General features: G+C 45.9%; 1 protein-coding gene across 2 annotated transcripts in view; it reads right to left on the bottom strand.

Annotated features, from left to right (window-relative positions):
• LOC309554140 (F-actin-monooxygenase MICAL3-like) overlaps window positions 1-13,178 on the bottom strand; it is a gene marked incomplete at its 3' end in the record, with an annotated part of 157,213 nt that overhangs the window by 102,817 nt on the left and 41,218 nt on the right. The window lies entirely within an intron of this gene.

Genomic DNA, 13,178 nt, shown 5'->3' with positions numbered 1-13,178 from the left:
CACTCCGACTTAGAAAAAGGGTCCGGAGCTTCTTTGGGGCGACCCGGAGCGACCTGCATTGACTTCAATGAAATGAAGTCCGTGCCGGCCGCTCCGAGGTCACGGTGCGAGCAGCGCACCGCGACTTCACAGGTCGCCCCGGGAAGTAGCGTCACCCCAGTGTGAACGGGGCCCGAAACTGAAGATTTTGTAATCAAAGTTATTTTATTAACCTTACTTTTATGTAAACAAGCTTAACAAATATAAAAAACGATTTTGTCAACATTTTGGAAATTGTTCCTGTGTTCATTGAGATATTAAGGAAAATCTTACTTTCAAAAGGAATGTGCTGAGCACTGTGGTATATATATTATAACAAAATTATAAAAAAAGAAAGAATGCAACACTTTTGTTTTTACTCCCATTTTTTATAAGCTGAACTCCAAGATCTAAGATTTTTTCTATGTACACAAAAGACCTATTTCTCTCAAATACAGTTCACAAATCTGTCTAAATCTGTGTTAGGCCTCTTTCACACAAGGAGTCAGTTCAGATCTGCCTGTCAGTTTCAGGCGGATCTGAACAGATGCCCCATGCATCTCTATGGGGCATCAGATGTCAGCGGAGACATGTCCGCTGACATCCAATCAGATCCGTCAAAACCGGATGGATGGAAACCCTATTTTCTATCTGTCTGGCGGATCAGATGAGAACGGACAGACGGTCCGTTCTCATCCGATTCCCCCATAGAGATGCATGGGGACCTGACAGCCCTGTCTCAGCACACAGCGCAGAGACAGAGTTACCATACTCTTGCTCAGCGGGGGAATCGGCGGTTCGATCCCCCCGCTGAGAAAAACGGAGTCCACCAGACGAACTCCCTGTGTGAAAGGGGCCTTAGTGAGCACTTCTTTGCCGAGATAATCCATCCTCCTCGTAAGTGTGGCATATCAAGATGAATTTTAGACAGCATGATTATTGCACAGGTGTGTCTTAGGTTGGCCATACGTGTTCGATTTTCTGTTAGATTTACTACAAACCACATAATATGAGGTCAAAGCTAAATAACACTTTCACTTGTATCCAATTAGGCAGGCCTTTGTACTACATAGTTAAAAGGTAAATTTCAAGAAAATTGTATAAATGTATGGACAGCCTTTGGCTGGCCACAATAAAGGCCTCTGTAAAATGTGCAGTTTTACTGTATTGGAGGGGTCCGAAAACCAGTCAGTATCTGGTGTGACCACCATTTGCCTCATGCAATGCAACACATCTGCTTCGCATAGAGTTGATCAGGTTGTTGACTGTGGCCTGTGGAATGTTGGTCCACTCCTCTTCAATGGCGGTGCGAAGTTGCTGGATATTGGCAGAACCTGGAACACGCTGTCGTATACGCCGATCCAGAGCATCCCAAAACATGCTCAATGGGTGACATGTCCAGTGAGTATGCTGGCCATGCAAGAACTAGGATGTTTTTAGCTTCCAGGAACTGTGTACAGATCCTTGCAACATGGGATTGTGCGTTATCATCATGCTGCAACAGGAGGTGATGGTCGTGGATGAATGGCACAACAATGGGCCTCAGGATCTCATCACAGTATCCTTGTGCATTCAAAATGCCATCAATAAAATGCACCTGTGCTCATTGTCCATAACATACGCCTGCCCATACCATAACCCCACTGCCACAATGGGCCACTAGATCCACAACACTGACATCAGCAAACTGCCCACCCACACAATGCCATACACTGTCTGCCATCTGCCCAGTACAGTGAAAACCGGGATTCATCTGTGAAGAGAACGCCTTTCCAAAGTGCAAGACGCCATCAAATGTGAGCATTTGCCCACTCAAGTTAGTTGCAATGATGAACTGCAGTCAGGTCGAGACCCAGATGAGGACGACGAGCATGCAGATGAGCTTCCCTGAGACGGTTTTTGACAGTTTGTGCAGAAATTCTTTGGGTATGCAAACAGATTGTTGCAGCAGCTGTCTGGGTAGCTGGTCTCAGACGATCTTGGAGGTGAAGATGCTGGTGTGGTTTCACGTTTTCTGCAATTGTGAGGCCGGTTGGATGTACTGCCAAATTCTCTGAAACGCCTTTGGAGACAGCTTATGGTAGAGAAATGAACATTTAATTCACGGACAACAGCTCTGGTGGATATCCCTGCAGTCAGCATGCCAATTGCACGCTCCCTCAAAATTTGCGACATCTGTGGCATTGTGCTGTGTGATAAAACTGCACATTTTAGAGTGGCCTTTTATTTTGGCCAGCCTAAGGCACACCTGTGCAATAATCATGCTGTCTAATAATCATCTTGATGATATGCCACACCTGTGAGGTGGATGGATTTACTCAGCAAAAGGAGGAGAAGTCCTCACTAACACACATTTAGACAGATTTGTGAACAATTTGAGAGAAATAGGCCTTTTGTGTACATACAAAAAGTCTTGGAATTCAGCTCATGAAAAATGGGGGCAAAAACAAAAAATGTTGCATTTATAATTTTGTTCGCTGTATATTATTTATTGCAAGCAGCATAAGAAAACATATCAGCCTTTTGCAGACTCTATAAAGTTGAGCTCAGATAGGGAAAGGAGGGAAGCAGAGCAAGGAGCCAATCAGTGTGCAGCAGTTCCCATGAACTAGCATAAATCATTCTCATTGGAGGAGAGTGCAGTGACAGAGAAGGCTCATCAATTTGCTGCTTTCACGTTTCAAATCACAGGCTGACAGAGGGACTAAACTGCAGCAGGAAAAGAAAAAATCAGGTCTACTACCCTGTCAGACAGAATTGTGCTGTGTGCCAGAGCTTTGCAAGTTGCAGGACTGGATGGAAAAACACAAATCCTTTGGCAGGTAATAAGCTTTCATATCCTTTATAATGTGTACTTGTTTGCTTGTCTGGAGTTAAACTAGGAATTATGCAATGTGTTTATAAAACACTGCCAGTATAACTACCCAAGGTCTAGATTTATATTACTGTCCCTGTGTCCCACAACCCTGTAACGAAGTAGAACATCTCCATAGCATCTGAATAAAGTGAAATCTGCTCCGTCTTGCTAAACTTGTGCCATCCCGAGACTTAACCAGCCATCACAGCCATATATGTGGAGGTTCTGCACTGGAAGCCAAAAGTCTCTCTGCATAGTGATTTCCTACCATGTTTCATGCTCTAGAAAGTGAGGCGGTAAGGCATGTTTCACGATGGAAGAGATCACAGGAATCCCCCCCATTAACATCATGATGCTCAGATGCTGCAAGCAGAACAGGAAGCTTTAAATGCACAAAGCGATGGGATTCTCTGGTTTTGTAGTTATGACAAAGGGTGTGTTGATTCACAGAAGAATTACATCTGGCAGATACATTAGGTAATGTAATGGTCTGTCTAGTTGTGTGGCTGGAGTTCCCCTTTATCCTGCAGGTAAGCTTATACAAATATGCTCTGGCTTTCCCTCTAAGTACAGCACACAGTATAATGTATGCAGTGCAGCTTCGCGGCAGGTTAAAATACTGCGATCCTGAGAGTCCACAAAACTGGGTTAAAGGCAGCTGCATGACGGGAGTGCAAAGCGGCTGAAGAAGGCCTTTCAATTAGAGCAAAGGAGGAAAAAGTTGCATTTAAAAAACGGAATAAATTATTTATGGAATCTTTTCATTCTTGGCAGTGGTTAATCAGATTCCAAGTGAATTAATGAGTCTCAGCGTGCGCCTCGGGAAACGCTGGTGGCCAGACATGACAGGAGCCAGAGGGGAGCAGAGGAACCGTTTGGAAACAATGCACAATACACGCAGCTCTGGTAAAAATCCCCAGAATCCCCCACACCAGCTTTGGAACTACAAGTCACGGCTGAACAGGAGACTTAACTGGTTGCCTACACAGTAGACGTGAACTGGATATTTTCATTTCAAAAAGAACTTTATTGAACATTGTGCCAAAACATTACAGAATCCAGAGCAGAAGTGCCCACAATGCACAGAATTTTCAAAAATACAGTCATGGTACAATAAACACATATCCCTGAAACCACCAAGGCCAACAACCAACAATTCAAACTAGCAGAGTGTCTAGAATACATAACCCACTCCTCATAGTTTATTCACTGCAGATGGAGAGAGTCACCACCCCTTCACATCCCACCAGTCATCAATCCATCCAGGACCAGAGCCATCGGAGCCAGACCCCGGCACCACCAACCACGGAGCCCATACTTTATCAAGTTTACTCGGATTGCCCCTATGCTGAAAAATGTATTTCTCCAATCTTAGCAGGTCTCCCATCTGGGCAAACCATTCCTTGACAGTAAGGGGGGTGGGGGTTAGAAGAAATCCAGTGTCGCAGTATCAGTTTCCTAGCCTGAAACAGCGCCATGGCTATAGCCGTTTAGTAATTTCAGGTACAGGTAGCTCACTCAAAATGCCCAGCAGGCTCATCCTGGGGTCTTCAGACAACTGAACCCCAAAAGCCTCTGACAGGGTACTAATGACTCCCCTCCAGTATGTATGAAGCTTAAGGCATCTCCACGGTCCCTTAACTGGATGTTTAGCCAGTATTTGGAAGTCACCACATTAGGCCAGAGCTACATATATTTTATCAGATTAAAGTGGACCTGTCAGTAACTTACAACTTTTAAATTCAGAAGATTCACTATTTATCCACCTTTTATCAAGCCGCCCTTCAGCTCCAGTCCAGTGACACTGCCTAAGCTGGGATGATGTCATCAGTCTGCTGCTGGTAGGAAGCAGAATTTCCTAAGGCTCCGTTCACATTTAGGCATTGCTATTTTTACGGGCGTTTTTGTAGCGTTTTTTCTGCAGGCGTTTTTAGGTTGACCAATGAAAAACAACGCCTGTAATCTGCAAAAAAGAAGCTCATGTACTTTGAGCGTCAGCCGTTTTACCTATGGCGACAGAACGCTCAGATGTGAACAGGGGCCATTGAAATTAATGGAATTTGTTTTGTTGGGCGTTTTTAAAACGGAGGCTTAAAGCAGAAAATGCCTAGATATGAACAGAGCATAGGCCCCTTTCACACATGCGGTCCATTTTCCATTCATCCGTTGACGAATGAAAACCGGACATCAATGGATGATCATATATATATACACATTATGTTACATCCGCCATCATCTGTTTTAAACTGATCAAAGCTCTATTTTTCTTCCAAAAAAAAAAAAAAGAAGAAGGATCGGATGAAAAACATATGTAAATTGACAAATGGCCAGTTTTTCATCTGTTTTTGTATTGGTAGTGGATGTAGAAAAACTGATTAGCACTGATAAAATACTGATGAATACTTCATCCATTCTGACGTGACTGACCTGATGAAATGAACGTTCCGATCGCATGTGTGAAAGGGGCCTTATACTCTGCCCTCTCCCAGTGATCAGACTGCAACATTGTAAACATATGTAAAAAACAGATGATCATCCGTTAACATCCGTTTTCATCCGCTTCCATGAATGTCAATTTTTTGGAACGGATGAATGCCCTATTTTTCATCCGTCAAAAAAACGGATGTAAAAAAACAGACAAACGGTCCGTTTTTCATTCATTTTTGCATTGGTAGTGGATGTAAAAAAAATAAAAAAAAAAATAAAAAGCGCGGATAAAAAAAAAAAAACCAAACTGATACATTTTGACGTAACTGAACTGATGAACTGAACGGACATTATGTTTAAAAAAGGGCCTAAGAAGCTACAACAAGGGCTGATCTATGAACACAGCCAAGAGCCAGAGGCATAACTAGAACCTTCAGGGCCCCCCTGACCCCTTCTTCCAAGACCAGGTCCCTTCCCTTCGAGCCGGGGGCAGATCGCCAGGGCTCGTTCGCAAGTGCGACCTTTGACACCAGTGGCGAAATTAACAGGTTTGCAGTTTTTTTTATTTTTAACCATTATGAGCCTTTTTGGTGGGGCTTTAACCACTTAAGCCCCGGAGGATTTGGCTGCTAAAGGACCAGGGGTTTTTTTGCGATTTTTTACTGCGTGACTTTAACGGACAATTGCGCGGTCGTGCGACGCTGTACCTAAACGAATTTGACGTCCTTTTTTTCCCACAAACAGAGCTTTCTTTTGGTGGTATTTGATCACCTGTGCGATTTTTTGATCACGCGCTATAAACAAAAAAAGAGCGTAAATTTTGCAAAAATAACAATATTTTTCACATTTTTTTATATGAAATTCCCCAAAAAAAAAAGTAAAAATCAAAATTTTTTAACATTTTTCGGCCAATTTGTTTTATGCTACCTATGTTTGGTAAAAAAAAAATCGCAAAAAGCGTATTTTGATTGGTTTGCGCAAAAGTTATCGCGTTTACTAACAAAGAGAAAGATTTTTGTCATTTTTGGTGTTTTTTTTTTTAACGCGTAATGGCGGCGATCTGCGATTTTTTTTTCGGTACTGCGACATTGCGGCGGACAGATCGGACCCTTGACTGACATTTTTGACACTTTTGGGGTTACCAGTGACATTACTGCAGTAATCAGTGCTATACATATGCACTGTTACTGCAAAAATGACACTGGCAGGGAAGGGGTTAACTTTATTGGGAAGGGAGGGGTTAAGTGTGTCCTAGGGGCGTGCTTTCTACTGTGTAGGGACATTGCTATTGGTGTAAAAGCAAAGATCCACCGTTCTACATAGTAGAACGGTCAGATCTTCACTTTTACACAGGGAGAACTGACAGGCAGCTTGTTTACACAAGCTGCTCTGTCTTTCTCCCTTCACAGGAGCGATCGTAGTGTGGCCGGCGGACATCGAGTCCGCCGGTCACACGCACTGACTTGCCTGTGAACGAGCCGCGGCGGGCGCGCGCCTCGGCGGGCGCGCGCCCGCTCGCTATAGGCTCGCAAGTCAGTGACAGGCGAGTGACGTACCGATACGTCACTCTGCCTGGCCGGGGCTGACCGCCGCAGTATATAGTCGTGCGGCGGTCGGCAACCGGTTAAAGAAATATTAGAGCTCTAAAAACAGACCTCTGATGTTTCACCCTTGAGACAGAGAAAGGAAATTGAGGACACAGTGCTCTATTTCCATCTCAGCTGCACAGAATGAATGTACAGGAATAGCTCTGTACAGAGCTTCCCATTTATTTACAAATTGAAGCATAGTAAACACAATTTACTATGCTTCAGTGATGAATGGACATTCAGTGATCGGTACTGATCACCGACTGTCCATTCAGAAAAGAAAGTTGACAGTAAATTACATTTACTGGTCCCTTCCCCGCTTTCCATCCTGACAAATCCCCAGCAGCACCCAGGGGTAACCAGGAAAGAGCACAGGGGTTCTGAGGCAGCAGAAAGAGTGGAAGCTGGATAGGAGGGGGTGGCATACAGAGGAACTGATCCCCTCCATTTTCCGCCTGCAGCCACTGAATGTCTGTGGGGGACTGGGGAGGGGAAAAGCAGGCTTTCAGCAGCTGCAGGAGAATAGAGGGGGATCAGTTCCTCTGTATGCCACCCCTCCTATCCATCTGTACAGGAGAGACACATGGGTCCCCTAAAGCATGGGGCCAGGTCACAATTGCAACCCCTGTAGTTCCTTCCCTTCCAAGAATTAAACAGGCACCCAGACCTACATAATTGTAACATCTCTGACCCAGAATCTCGGTCCAGAAGTAAATTGTAACCCTGGATGTTGGCCAAAAAAAAAAAAAAAAAGAAGAGGGGTTTGCAATCCTTTTGTAGAGAAAAGCAGGTAGAAGGTTTGCAAGAAATCCAGAAAGCTCCTAACTTCCAGGGCTCACTGCTTGTGCTGCACGGTTATAAGTTAATGACCCCCAAATTACCGGTGCTGTGTGTACTACAGAACGCCTCCCCCATATTATAGACAGGAGGGGGGGGGGGAACCTGTTAGGTCTCAGGGTGACAACACGTCTTCGCCACAGATATAGCATGGTGAGTTAGCATTGACAGAAGCAAAAAAAATGATCACCCGCGTAGATTAACCCAAAGTGTTAAGCAATAGGATCAGCAATTGAACATTTGCAATTCTTTCAATTGATCATTCTGGGCAAAGCACTCCCTCTATGGTCATATCACTGACACACACACCTGGCACTAGAAGGGTGTTCAGGTCAGCTGATGGTAGAGCTAATTTGCACTTGCATCCGCAGTGAGATAACACCCAAGGGCAAAACAAACATCACATGGCTTTCTTCATCTGATGTCCTTTAGTAGCGTCCTTTTCCTACGTTCTCCACACCATAGGCCATGGCCCTCCTGCATGGCAGTCATCTGGCCAAAAATGTGGAAACATTGAAGCAACAGAACTCCGTTATCCTGGTGGGGCCCATTCTCAGTGGCGGCTGGTGAAGTTTTAAGATGGGGGGGCGCAAGACCCCGCCCTTCTATTTTGGCCCCTCCCATTTCTCAGAAGCCACACCCCTTATAGACCCCACCCATTTTGTCCCCTGTATTTTGCTTGCGTGAACCAATTCTCCCAATATATCACATATTAAGGGCTCCATCAGTACTAGTATATCCCATAATAGGGAGCAGGGGCCCTATTATGGGATACACTGACAGAGTGGCACAAACCCCACAGTACAGGCCCCTTGTACAAACCCCACAGTACAGACCCCCTAGCACAGACCACACAGTACATGCCCCCTTTCAATGCAGTGAACAGCGTACATGCCCCCTTTCAATGCAGTGACCAGCGTACATGCCCCCTTTCAATGTAGTGACCAGCGTACATGCCCCCTTTCAATGTAGTGACCAGCGTACATGCCCCCTTTCAATGCAGTGACCAGCGTACATGCCCCCTTTCAATGCAGTGACCAGCGTACATGCCCCCTTTCAATGCAGTGACCAGCGTACATGCCCCCTTTCAATGCAGTGACCAGCGTACATGCCCCCTTTCAATGCAGTGACCAGCGTACATGCCCCCTTTCAATGTAGTGACCAGTATACAGGCCCCCTTTCAATGTAGTGACCAGTATACATGCCCCCTTTCAATGCAGTGACCAGCGTACATGCCCCCTTTCAATGCAGTGACCAGCGTACATGCCCCCTTTCAATGTAGTGACCAGTATACAGGCCCCCTTTCAATGCAGTGACCAGCGTACATGCCCCCTTTCAATGTAGTGACCAGTATACAGGCCCCCTTTCAATGTAGTGACCAGTATACATGCCCCCTTTCAATGTAGTGACCAGTATACATGCCCCCTTTCAATGCAGTGACCAGCGTACATGCCCCCTTTCAATGCAGTGACCAGCGTACATGCCCCCTTTCAATGCAGTGACCAGCGTACATGCCCCCTTTCAATGCAGTGACCAGCGTACATGCCCCCTTTCAATGTAGTGACCAGTATACAGGCCCCCTTTCAATGTAGTGACCAGCGTACATGCCCCCTTTCAATACAGTGACCAGCGTACATGCCCCCTTTCAATGTAGTGACCAGCATACATGCCCCCTGCAGAGGTATGGCAGTGGGAGAGATGGGATCAGGCAGAGGGATGGCGGTGGGAGGGATGGTCATGGGATGAGGCAGAGCAGAGGGGGATGGCGGTGGAAAGGCTGGATGGATGGATGGATGGATGGATGGTCATGGCCCATGATGACCATCCATCCAGCCTTTCCACCGCCATCCCCCTCTGCTCTGCCTCATCCCATGACCATCCATCCATCCAGCCTTTCCACCGCCATCCCCCTCTGCTCTGCCTCATCCCATGACTCATGGGATGAGGCAGAGCATAGGGGGATGGCGGTGGAAAAGCTGGATGGATGGTCATGGAGGACTGACAGGACAGGAGGACCACGAGGACTCACCGGTGGTGATGTCTTCTTCCAGCAGATGACCTCCGGTGGTCTGGTCTCCTCTCCGGTGCCGCCGTCACTCCCGTCCGGTGTCCACCCGACTCCATCGCCCGCGGTCCGGTCCACTGCTGCGAGTGACGTCAGCGGGGTCAGCGTTGGATGTCCTGGATGCTGTGATTGGTCCAGGCTGGAGGCTGGACCAATCACAGCCAGGAATCCACGAAGTGGGGGTTTCCAAGGAATCTGCCTTGCGCCCAGGTTACGCCCCCCAGAAGGCAGCCAATCGGCGCCTCTTCTGGGTGGTAACCCCACCCCCCCACATCGGCTGGCGGCGGCGAACGCAATTTTTTTTTTTTTTCAAACTTTATTGCTCGTTTTGCAATCTTTTTTTTTTTTTTTTTTTTTATCTTTTTTTTTTTTCTTCCTTTTTTCAGGGGGGGCGGCGCCCTGGCGCCCCCTATGCACCGGCCGCCACTGCCCATTCTGCTCTTGACTCTAGGGCCGTGTCCCCAAATTGACAGGGCAGACATTTTTTCCAGCGCTTAGGTTTCCTTGCACTCATTTATAAAACTCAGTACACTGGTGTCACAAAAATTCAGGAGCCATGTTACCAGACATTTTTGCTTTCCATTCTGGACAAATTTTAACATGTTTTCACTTCCATCCGTCCTCCCCCTCACTTCCTCTGTGGTCACTGGGAGGGAGCGAGGGAAAAACTGACAGGTTCTAGTACTTCTCTTATTAAAAAAAGATTCAAAGATTCAATTATTAGAATTTTTATTTATAACAACAACTAAAGCAGGGGTCAGTAAGATAAGGTTTCCCAGCATCACACACACCACCCAAAAAGAAGTTCCGCTTTAAGTACTCCTCTCCGGGGACACACCCCCCCCCCCCCCAAGCATTTCATTTTTTTTTTGGTTGGGGGGTGTCGCCGGAGAGGAACCTGCTCCCACTTCCACCTAGGGCAGTAATAGCGGACCTTGGCACCCCAGATGTTTTGGAACTACATTTCCCATAATACTCATGCACTCTGCAGTGTAGTTGAGCATCATGGAAAATGAAGTTCCAAAACATCTGGGGTGCCAAGGTTCACCATCACTGGCCTAGGGTATCTGAGCGGAAATTCGCCTCTCCCCCTCCCTGTCTGAAACCTTCTGGGACACATCACAGGTCCCAGAAAGTTGCCCGACCATTCAGGAGGTGCAACGCAACTCGCACATGTGCAGTGCGCACTTGGCTTTGAAGCCGCAAGCGGTCTTAGCTGGGTTTGCACAGTTGTAATGTCGGGGAGAGAAAACAGAGAATGGTGCGGCCACATCGCTGGATCCTGGGACAGGGGAGTGTGTTTATCTGCTGACTTAACACAAAAATGACTAGAACTCCGCTGGAAGTTTAATTTGCCTCTATTTTGCCTCCCTTATTAGCATCCTAATTAAAGTATAACTTCCCAATCACTCCATCATTAGCACTATTGGGTATCCCAGATGATGAACAGTGTTATCATACCAAATTGCTGATAGCTAGTCTCATTATTTTAAAAAGGAAATCTTGATGAAGTGCTCATCAAATCCCCCTGGGAATATCCTCCTGGGAGCCTATGGTGGATGCTGCCCTGCCTATGTACAAGCTAACCTACAGTGCATCCAGAAAGTATTGGCAGCGCTTCACTTTGTCCACATTTTGTTATGTTAAAGCCTTATTTCAAAATGGATGAAGACTCGGTCCACACTACCGCAACTTGTCAGCCTGACAAGTCGCGGTCCATTGACTGCTACAGGAGCCGTACTACTTCGGAGCGACTTGCATAGACATTCATTATATGAAGTCCGTGCAAGTTGCGGTGCACGGGACTTCACAAGTCGCCCCCGAAGTAGTACAGAGTCGTGTCGCCATAGTGTGAACAGACTCTTAATTCATTATTTTCTGTAAAATTCTACAAATACCCCATAATGAAAACATTAAAAGTTTGTTTGAGATCTTTGCAAACTTATTAAAAACAAAAAAAAAATAAAAATAAAAATAAAAATCACATGTACATAAAGTATTTACAGCCTTTGCACCAATTACAGCCTCGAGTCTATACAAGAGTATGATGCTACAAGCTTGGCACACCTATTTTTGGGCAGTTTTTCCTATTCTTCTTTGCAGGACCTCTCAAGCTCCATCAGGTTGGATGGGGAGTGTCGGTGCATGGCCATTTTTAGATCTCTCCAGAAATGTTCAACCAGGTTCAAGTCTGGGCTTTGGCTTGGCCACTCAAGGACATTCACAGAGCCCCTCCTTTATCATCTTGGCTGTGTGCTTAGTGTCGTTGTCCTGTTGAAAGATGAACCTTCACCCTAGCCTGAGGTCCAGAGCGCTTTGGAACAGGTTTTCATAAAGGATGTCTCTGTACATTGCTGCATTCATCTTTCCCTCAATCCTGATTAGTCTCCCAGTTCCTGTTGCTGAAAAACATCCCCACAGCATGATGCTGCCACCACCATGTTTCACTGTAGGGATGGTATTGGCCAGGTGATGCCCGGTTTCCTCCAGACATGATGCTTGCCATTCCGGCCAAAGAGTTCAAGCTTTGTTTCATCAGACCAGAGAATTTTGTTTCTCATGGTCTGAGAGTCCTTCAGGTGCCTTTTGGCAAACTCCAGGCAGACCGTCATGTGCCTTTTACTAGGGGTGGCTTCCATCTGGCCACTCTACCATACAGGCCTGATTGGTGGAGTGCTGTAAAGATAGTGGTTCTTCTGGAAAGTTCTCCTCTCTCCACAGAGAAAACGCTGGAGCTCTGCCAAAGTGACCATCAGGTTCTTGGTCACCTCCCTGATTAAGGCCCTTCTCCTCCGATTGCTCAGTTTGACCGGGTGGCCCGCTCTAGCAAGAGTCATGGTGGTTCCAAATGTCTTCCATTTACAAATGATGGAGGTCATTGTTCTCATTGGGACCTGTAAAGCTGCAGATGTGTTTCTGTACCCTTCCTCAGATCTGTGCCTTGATGCAATTCTGTCTTGGAGGTCTACAGACAATTCCTTGACTTCATGGCTTGGTTTGTGCACGGTTAACTGTGAAACCTTTTATACAGGTGTGTGAGACTTTCCAAATCATGCCAAATAAACTGAAATTTACCACAGGTGGACTCCCAAAACAAGTTGTAGAAACATCTGAAGGATGATCAGTGGAAACAAGATGCGCCTGAGCTCAATGTTGAGTGTCATGGCAAAGGCTGGGAATACTTATGTACATGCGATTTGTTTTTTTTTTTATTTTTAATAAATTTGCAAGGATTTCAAACAAATTTCTTTCACATTGTCATTATGGGGTATCTTTGTAGAATTTTGATGAAAATAAATGAGTTGAAACCATTTTGGAATAAGGCTGTAACATAAAATGTGGAAAAAGTCAAGTGCTGTAAATACTTTCCGGATTCACTGTATAC

This window comes from Pelophylax lessonae (genome assembly GCF_965119305.1).
Source record: "Pelophylax lessonae genome assembly, chromosome: 4".
NCBI lineage: Eukaryota > Metazoa > Chordata > Amphibia > Anura > Ranidae > Pelophylax > Pelophylax lessonae.
This window is presented reverse-complemented; position numbering and strand designations above follow the sequence as displayed.